Below are 10,000 nucleotides of genomic sequence, written 5' to 3' on the forward strand. Positions count from 1 at the left end.
TAAGTATTTAGTGAATGTTTAGTGTGCAATATTCAGTGAATCTTTAGAGGCGTAACAATAGGGTGGCAGAGGTGGCAAACTGCCACGGGCCCAGGGCCTATAATGATTAAAGGGGCCCATGGACGTAGTCACAGAAAATGGGCCAAGGGACCCAAGGGATATGGGCCCTCGGCCGTAAAACAAATGTACAATGGCATGGGAAAGATTAGAAGGACTAGCTCTTCTATCAATTGAACAAGGAACTGCACGTAAATTGAACTTAAGTAAAGTCATTGACAGATTTGCAGAGATGAAAGAACGGAAGAAAGAATTCTAGAAGGTATAAATTATATTTGTTTATTTAATGATGGTATAGATGTTTTGGACCAAGTTGTGTTTATTTTTATTTTATAGGCATCGTAATTATGCAATAATGTAACGGCCACATAGGCCTACATAAGGGGATTCATCTGATTCATTACTGAAAATATATTATGATTTAGATGTTTTGTATAAAACCGCCTCTTGAAATAGGAAAATGCTGATCCCTCTTTAGAACCAAATGGTGAGGTAACAATTTCCAGAACTAATTTGAAGCAAATTGTAATTTCCTTACCAAATTTAATAGTTGAGGTTCACAGAGCGCTAAAACTGGATAACTGAATGCGTTAAACATCTTGGCCTTTTAATTAAATCACTTAAATTTTTATGTCCGCCTGCTTTCTTCACGTCTTCTAATATCGCTAGTGTTGTCAGATCGAGCACACACACTCGTGCTTCCGTGAATCAGCTGATTTTCAATCAATTACTTTACCAATCTTATAAAGAAAGCACTGGTAAAATCTTGACTGGAAATTAAATCATTAACTCATGATAACCTATCAAGTGGGTTGCATTCAAAAAGAAAGAAAATGAGTCCATCAAAAGGAATTCAAACATCAGTCGAATTGAAAGTCATCTAAAGCGTTCCGAGTTTAAATCATAAGAGCAAAAGCACTTTCTTAATCCAGGTACACACATCACACGACATTAAATATTACGTCAGCACAAACGAACTATTAAATACCCAGCTAATTGATTCTGCACGAATAACAAAGTAAAAAAAAAAAAGTTGTAAAATTAGTGCGCACACAACTGACTTACGAGGTACCGATTAACACAAAAGCTTAACAGATAACAATCACGTTCGTTATTAAAAATTAATTCACAACAAACCGCCAAAGAATTTCAACATGGTGATTTATTGTAATGAGGTGATAATTATGTGGTGTGTGGCAACACAAGTTTGGGGGACGGTATACCCACAAGCACACGCACTTATATAGACAAACCCACATATACACACTCACGGGGGAAGCTTACACAACCTAACCACCTCGTTCAACTATTACCGCATGTAATATCTTTTCAAGACACGAGAAACATAATACAGTAAGCAAATCTCGTTCTCTTCATAACAGAAATTAACCTAAATAATGTGTCAATTTCGAGATGTAGCTGTACACAAAAACATTATCAAAGAATTATTGCGAGCGAATTTCCCACTGTAGTACTTTTAACGAAAGCCAGTTACCTGGGTAACAATATTGCTTACTCGGGGAGTAAGCCTACAAACTACTTTGTTGTTGTTCTTCTTGTGGGATAGGAAAGGTCTATGGGACAGTCTCAAAAGTTCTGAAAAAATGTGTTTCGCGTTGAGTTAAAGATACAGGAATCTTAGGATTGGATATTTATGATTTATTTATTAGAATAATAATATAAGAAAATAAATAATGTGGATGCTAATCTGTACAGACAAATTATTGCTAATGAAATATAGCGTAGTTAATTTTCCGTTAGTGAAACAAGGCTCTATTTAACTGTAGATTTCAGCACGTTTTGATTTACGTTAAAAGTAGGGAATATAATATTTACAACTTATGCGTGAAGGGAAAATCTTGTATGTGTCCCGAGTAAGTTGGAGGTCGAACCACGGCTTGTTTTCATTAAGCTTCCATTACCCTATCCAAGAGATAAGTTACGAACTGCTATTACTATATCAAAGAGATTAGTTACGAACTGCTATTACTGTATCAGAGAGATAAGTTACGAACTGCTATTACTTTATCCAAGAGATCAGTTACGAACTGCTATCACTGTGTCAAAGAGATAAGTTACGAACTGCTATTACTTTATCCAAGAGATCAGTTACGAACTGCTATTACTTTATCCAAGAGATCAGTTACGAACTGCTATTACTGTGTCAAAGAGATAAGTTACGAACTGCTATTACTTTATCCAAGAGATCAGTTACGAACTGCTATTACTGTATCAAAGAGATAAGTTACGAATTGCTATTACTTTAGCCAAGAGATAAATTACGAACTGCTATTACTGTATCAAAAGATAAGTTACGAACTGCTATTACTTTAGCCAAGAGATAAATTACGAACTGCTATTACTGTATCAAAGAGATAAGTTACGAACTGCTATTACTTTTTCCAAGAGATAAGTTACGGACACCGAGTCTATTTCTAAAAGACTCAAGACAAAGTCTTTTTGTTAAGGAATGTTGCCTCATGCTCAAGTCTAAAAGTACACCAAATAAACAATAGTTTAAGGGGTCAAGGGTTGGGGGGGAGAAAGATGGCACTTGAATGCACTGTTTTTGAGAAATTATAGTGAGAAAATGTTGCGCTTTTGCTGAATAAAAATTTCTAACTGTGCATAACAACTGTTTCGTTTTTCGCGTTTCTAATGCATAATTACATCATTTACTTCTAAGTAGAACATTTTAGTAGAACATTAATACTTTTTTTGCTGAAATGAAAAAACGGTGTTCCTTTCCTCCATAAAAATAACTGCTTGATCTCCGGTGCCAATATTTCAATGCCAAACTCCGGATGGGGAACACATACCCAATGTTTTTCAATTTAAATCATACATGCAGGGGTCCCCAACCTGCGGCCTTAGGGCCGCATGCGGCCCTTAATGATACTCAGTGTGGCCCTCAGAGCAATATAAGGGTTATCCTCTCTCTCTCTCTAGATATTTTTATGAAACAGTTCAGTGATGAAAACTTTATACATTTTCCCTGTTGTAAAGTGCTGCAGAATGAGAAAAGGAATACTTCAACTGCCTCAAAAGAAAAATGTATAAAGGCAATGGAACTTTTAAAAGAAGAATTTGCAAATAGATTTAAGGACTTCCATGATCATAAGCAGGAAATTCAAATGTTTCAAAATTCTTTCAGTGTATCACCAGAAGAGATTCCAGGAATTTATCAAATGCAAATAATTGATTTGCAAGCCAATGATGCCCTGAAAACCGCGTTTCAAGACAAAAGCCTTTTGGAATTTTATTCCAGTCTACCAGAAGAATATTCGGACTTAAAAAAGTTTGCTGTTGGCATGTTTTCAGTTTTCGGTAGTACATATATCTGTGAGCAAACATTTTCAAAAATGATACTAGTAAAATCAAAACTTGGACCAAAGCTTACTGATGAGCATCTCACCAAATTTTGAGACTTTCTGTTACAAATGTAGAAATAGATATTGCTAAGCTTGCAAATAGATGCAGCATCAAGTTTCCCATTAAAGATAAGAGATATTGAATTTTCAATAACTCATTATTTTCTTGCACAAATTCTACAATAAAACACGAGCTACTATTAATATTTTTCAATTTATAGGAATAATACCTACGTAGCAATAGCTGGCATAAGAGTGTAAGACTCTTAACTTAAACTAAACTCAAAAGATGAATAATATACAAACAAATGTGAACTTTCTCCGATAGTAAGGATAATTCTAATATGCGGCCCTCATCTGTATTTCGAATGATAATGTGGCCCTTTTACGCAAAAAGGTTGGGGACCCCTGACTCTACCATATAGAGATAATGGCATCCAAAACTAAAAAGTCCTTTGAATTAAATGCAACAACGCTTATGCTAATTAATTCAGGAATATTAAACTGATAATACGCGCAATCCTCCAGCCACGAATTCAAAAGGAGAATCCAAATAAATATCACTTTGTCTCCGTAGATAACACCCTCGAAGAAAGCCTTGCATAGTGCAAAAATTCACGAGTGGTAAATTTCTGGGATGGTTTGGAAGAGGCTAATTTTAGATGTCAGTAGACGTCAGAAAACCAAACTTGTCTGAGGTTACTTTTTTCCTCAAGGTACCAAAGAGCGGCCATAGAGGCTCGTTTTATGACCGATTGTTTGTCAGGCCACAACAGAGACAAAATACTTTCGAAAATACCGCATATTATAGCTATATATGTTCCCTTAACTGAGCCATCTCGAGGAAAATGAACTACTACATAGTATGCGCAAAATTTCGACGTCTCTCTCTCTCTCTCTCTCTCGTTTTCTACGCGTTCTTATTTTTGCAGGAATCGTTCGTAAATGTTTAAGAAGTGTCCTTCCTAGGATTGATGATTCATTTCAGTTGCAACTGAATAACATTGCTCAAAATAGTTTCCTTAGTTGAATTTGTTCTTATTTTGTCTTTCATAAGTACCCAATAAAACATCACCAATCTTGCGTCACGTAGTTGTGCAACATTACATGGTCAACTGTTAATCAAATTATGTATTTAATTTACATATTGGTTACTCCAAACGCAAATTAAAATTTCCTCATAAAACGTAGGCCTACGTATGTTTCAAAGGTGAATGCGAAATGAGCCTTGACAACTACTACTCAAGTATACTCTTAGGAAAGAGTCATTTGCTGCTTTTCGTGACATCGTAGGTCTAGGCTAGTGTTCATCCCAGGATCCTGGTGCATTCCAGGGTTGGTATTTTTTTTTATTTAAACAAAGTCGGTGATTTATTTGATTTTTTTTATTGTTATTTTGATTTGTTAGATGTTTTTTCAATCCTTTTTTTTTTTTTTTTACTTCAAAATGTATTTTATGACAGAAGTACTATAAACTATCTTTTAGGTTTCCACTTCTGGCCTAAAGTATGTACTTGCAATTCTTTTTCATATCAGAATAAATAGATGCAGCACAGTTATGCAAAAGTTTTTATTAACCTCCAAACCATATTTTTCAATTTGTTTGCTTTCAAATAAAAAAAAATCATGATTTTTTAAAAATGAAAAAATCAGTGATCTAATCACTTGATTAAATCAGTTTAATTTGATCATTGCCAACTCTGGTGCATCCAAAAATAGAACCCAAACTGGATGGTTCTGCAGCGTCGATTCAAACTATAGGTTACGAGAGTTTTACAAAATGTTGTCTATTCATTTACGTTTTAGGACTGAGAACGAAAGAGAGGTTATTTGCTCTCAGACCTCCGCTTTGCTTCTTTCCCGTCCTACGATGTCGGCCGTGCTTGTACATTCTGGCAATATTTTTCATTGATTGGTCTACATGATATCAGATTTCAAGCCAGCATTACTGATTTTGTTGTCATTCTAAGGATGAATAGCTGACCCTCATCACAGTACGCTCTACAGAGCCATGGTCTAGAAATAGTGAAAATAGGAAAGACAACAACAAATACAAGATCAAAATAACGAAGCGGAAGAGATAAAAAAATATATAGTTTTTTCTTAGCCGAAAAAAATGGTTTGCAAAATTATAATAAAAGAGTTTTCCATTTATTTTTCCACGGAAAAAAAATCAATAAACTGTCCTTCCGGTGACAACTATAATTATAGTTAAGAATATCTTTGGAAACTGTTGCGCAGTAAACGTCACACACACACACACACACACACATATATATATATATATATATATATATATATATATATATATATATACTATATATATTTATATATATATATATATATATATATATATATATATATATATATATATATATACGTATTATATTTCACAGATAATTTGCCTTTACACACACAATCTTCACTAGGCCGATGTAATAAGAATTTTGGCTTTATTTCGTTCAAACTGATAAAATTTATTAATAAAAAAGCAACGCTTTTTTGCTAGTGATGTATGTCATTCATTACCCATTAAAAAAAATTGTATAATAAATTGTTATAGATTATCGTCATTCATTTCACCCATTGCACAGTAAAGGATATCGATGTAACGGATACATTTCAACCCATGATGAACAAAATAAATAAAAAAAATGAATATAAATAGATAAATGAAAAAAGAAATAAAAAAAATAGATAAATAAATACAAGAGCTCTTCAATCATAGGCCAGTGGCGAGTATCAGCAGCGCTTTATCACAGCGAGTAGTTCCAAATTTTGCAAAGAAAACTTTCTGGCTACGAACACCGTCCCGATGTAGCTTTCATCTTATTTGTCAGTCGTTGGTAAATTCGAGAAAAATGACAGTATTCTTTATTTTTCTAATTAATCACGAAATGTGTTTCACGAACGTCAAGCCGAACATAAACGAATATCAGAAGACGCTACTTGTTTTAGTTTGGGTGGGATAAACATAGGATGTTTTATGTAAGCTCAAGACGAGCATATTTGGCTTAGGTTGGCTCCCAGAATGTTTGTAAATTCTCCAGCCTTTATGTAATATTTTTGCGGGATTGCAAATCGATATTTTTTTCAAATAAAAGGGTACTTCATTATGAAAATAAGTAGTTCAAACTCTTCCTCTGGCAGAGAAACAAGTGAAGTCGTTATGAAAAATACGTGCCTAATAGCCATTTTGTGCAATTAATACGATCGGTTCAAGGAAAAGTTATATTCACATTTATAAATGGACACTGTCAGATAAGAGAAGAAAAAACGGGGGTTCTCAGATTCGTCATTCAGAACCTCAATGTCATTTGAGGCAAACGTGATATACGGGGATAAGAAACCTAACGTCCGCTCGATGGAGCTGTGCGACTCCTGATTTTTTTTCTCTCTCTCTCTCTCTTTTCTTTTGTGTCATCGGTAGTTACATACCTTTAGCCTAAGTTGTCGTCACTGGAATTCCTTTGTTCTGTCTAATCGAGTAGATTTCCCGCGAGTCAATTACGAAGATTCAACTCAACGTTTCTTGGAAAATGTGGAAATTTGCATGGGAGCGAAGGTAAGCCCCGCCCATTAACTCCGCCTCCTAGCAGGTGGCTGAGGGGTTTGTTACCTGCGATGCTCCGCCTCGCAGTGAGGAGCCGTTCAATTACCATGTTCAGGGGCACAAAACGGATTTTAAGCTTTATACCTGGTAACGATAATTCTTTTCTTGCGTAGCAACGACTACTTGGTAAAATCACGAAAAAACTTAGGACGTTGGAAAAATTTTGTGCCAAAAAAATACGCATCCATTGTATATTACTCTCAACTCCATGTGGCTGGTCGTTGCGCCGTGCCTACCCATACAGTTCTTCACCGACTGACTGAACGCGAGTTCGGTGTTGAGCGAACTTCAAACATACAACTTTTACGCGACCAAGTCAGTAGCAGAGTGATGAAGGTGTAACGCAGTTACCTGTCTTCTGAAAGCGTGTCGGTGCACTTTCGGATTCTTAGTGTTTACAAACTTGCGAATGTGTGTGTTTGTGTGTGCTTTTTTTTTGCGTGTTCTGGATATATGCAATTAACACAACGATGTTAACATTGCGCGCTGATTTGTTAAACGTCTGCTGTCAATGAGATTCACGCTTTTTGCACAGGTAAGGACAATGTTATTTTTCTTGGCTGTTTCTACATACGGTATTGTACGAATTTATGAAAAGTGTTCAGGACCCGCCTACTTTCCCAGTTGCAATATGAACATATTTGACCGTAAAAAAAAATTAACACTAATTTGAGAAGAGTAAGTTGAATAAGTTGCTTTTGCTTGCGCTATAGAATGGCGATTATTGTAAATTGAGAGCGTGTTAAAAAAAAACCTTCATCAATTTTCTTTTTGTATGTAGATGGTTCACTCAGCTCAGGATGGATATCTTAAATGGACAATATTTGCTTGAACCCGCTCGACTAATTTTCATGTACAAATTATTAGAGAATTATTCTGTAAAAGGTTCAAGTTCGAATGCATGGTTGGAGATAGCCTCTTTCATTCAATCACCCACCGGAAAATTGCTCCCTTTTTTATGTTGTCTCTCTTCCTCTACTACATATATGCTGGCATTCCTTGTTTCCTGCTCTCTCTCTCTCTCTCTCTCTCTCTCTCTCTCTCTCTCTACGACTACTGAGCAATGAATTACTTCTCTCTGTCATAAGGACTGCAGTACTGCGTATCATATCCCCCACGATTTCTTACATGTTGTCATGTAGATCAAGCTGGCCATATGCCAGCACGGGCTCTTGCACTTGGGAAACCCAGGAATCCTGGCAGTTACTTTGCATGACTCCCGTCTCGCCCCACCACCACCCACCCACCCTCTCTCTCTCTCTCTCTCTCTCTAAACAACTAGGGAATTTAGGCTGTAGAGTGGCTTGTTTCCTTCCTTCCCTTGTATCTTCCCACAGTAATTAACCTAGTATTGCACACTTCCCCTCTCTCTCTCTCTCTCTCTCTCTCTCTCTCTCTCTCTCTCTCTCATCTCTATCTTATATATATATATATATATACTATATGTAATATATATATATATAGATATATATCTATATATATATATATAATATACTATATGTATATAATAATATATATATATATATAGATATATATGTAAGTGTTTACATAATAAAAATATGGAATGTTAGTCCATATATATAAAAGACCAGATTGCTTGCAGGAATGTGATCAGACTAGAGACGCTAAAGATGACGTATACAATAAGTATGTAGGCTAAGTTGACATGCCGTCACCTGTAGTCATTCAATTGTTTATAAACATTAGTCCAAGCTCCCTGCTTGAGACAACTACCGCCTACGTGATCTGTAGCGTGTCTCATTTGATTGTGTGTTCGTATGAAACTATGTCATTGTATGTATGTTCATATGTTCGAACTACTGTTTGTTCCTTCATAACTTGTAACAGAGATGGTAGACAGGCAGAAGAGAGTTAGCTATCGTCATTAGAAGACCTGTACCTCTTTACCTAAGCTTTATCATGTAGAGGAATATGATTAGCCATCATCATTGGCAGAAGCGATCAAGCTATCGTTATTAGAAGACTTGTACAATCATACCTGATCTTCACCATGTAAAACTTCAGAAGAATATATATCTATTTTTATATTTCGTGTTTTCTACAAGAACCTCACCGAACCATGAGTTTAACACATCGTCGTAAAGATAATACCGACTTCGTAAGTGATCTACAAAACCCCAGACACTCCATTGAAGATGGAAGTGCAATACCAACCGACTTAGCGTATAGATTATCGCAAGTCTAACATTACCTCATAGGGCGCCTTATCATACAAGGCACAAGCCCAATAATATATATATATATATATATATATATATATATATATATATATATATATATATATATTATGTATATATATATATATATATATATATATATATATGTGTATAATATGTACATTATCACATCCTGGGATTGGAATTGTGATTTTACTACGCTGTAATGTCCGCGTCCTAGAACGTTTCTAACGTTCATTTCATTATGGAGGACTACATCAGAAAGCAAGGTTTTTAGGTGAGGGGAAACACCAAAAAGAGTGATATACAATAATACATTTAATTAGTGTTACTTAACCTGATATGCGGTGCTGAGGCCTTACCTGGCCGGTTGCTTTACCCCCTCTTGGACCTCTACTAAAAGTAGGTCATAGTAAATAAAAAATATGGTTGCCACCTAACGTAACCAAACCTAAGGCGCTGGGTTTTCACCTGGCTGACCGCAACCGGTTCCTGCCCCCCTCCACCTCCAACATCTAACCACTTATTGGGTACAGTAAAATAAAAAAAAAAGAATCTTTCTATCTAACCTAAGAGGCTGTGTCTTACCTAGCAAGAGGCTTAGCCCCATAGACCCTCTTACCTCACATAACTTCCACCCCTACTGTAAATTAAAATAAGATAACGATCTAACCTAACCTCACCTAACGTAACCTAGGCGCTGCGCTGTCTTGGTTATCATACCCATACTTACTTAGGGCATGATGTCACTTTAAACGCCT

At 35.7% G+C, this 10,000-nt stretch overlaps 2 protein-coding genes across 3 annotated transcripts in view; one reads left to right on the plus strand and one right to left on the minus strand.

Moving 5' to 3' along the window:
* LOC135198571 (protein Star-like) overlaps positions 1-6,985 on the minus strand; it is an 80,354-nt gene extending 73,369 nt beyond the window's left edge. Inside the window, exon 1 of the mRNA XM_064226288.1 lies at positions 6,867-6,985. The gene's annotated coding sequence lies outside the window, so the exon portion shown is untranslated. The remainder of the gene's footprint in view (positions 1-6,866) is intronic.
* Positions 6,986-7,336: 351 nt separating this feature from the next.
* Positions 7,337-10,000, plus strand: part of LOC135198575 (uncharacterized) — a 194,122-nt gene continuing 191,458 nt past the window's right edge. For both annotated transcript variants that reach the window (XM_064226289.1, XM_064226291.1), the window contains exon 1: positions 7,337-7,576. The gene's annotated coding sequence lies outside the window, so the exon portion shown is untranslated. The remainder of the gene's footprint in view (positions 7,577-10,000) is intronic.

The sequence above is a fragment of the Macrobrachium nipponense genome, chromosome 22, assembly GCF_015104395.2.
Source record: "Macrobrachium nipponense isolate FS-2020 chromosome 22, ASM1510439v2, whole genome shotgun sequence".
In the NCBI taxonomy this organism is placed as follows: Eukaryota; Metazoa; Arthropoda; class Malacostraca; order Decapoda; family Palaemonidae; genus Macrobrachium; species Macrobrachium nipponense.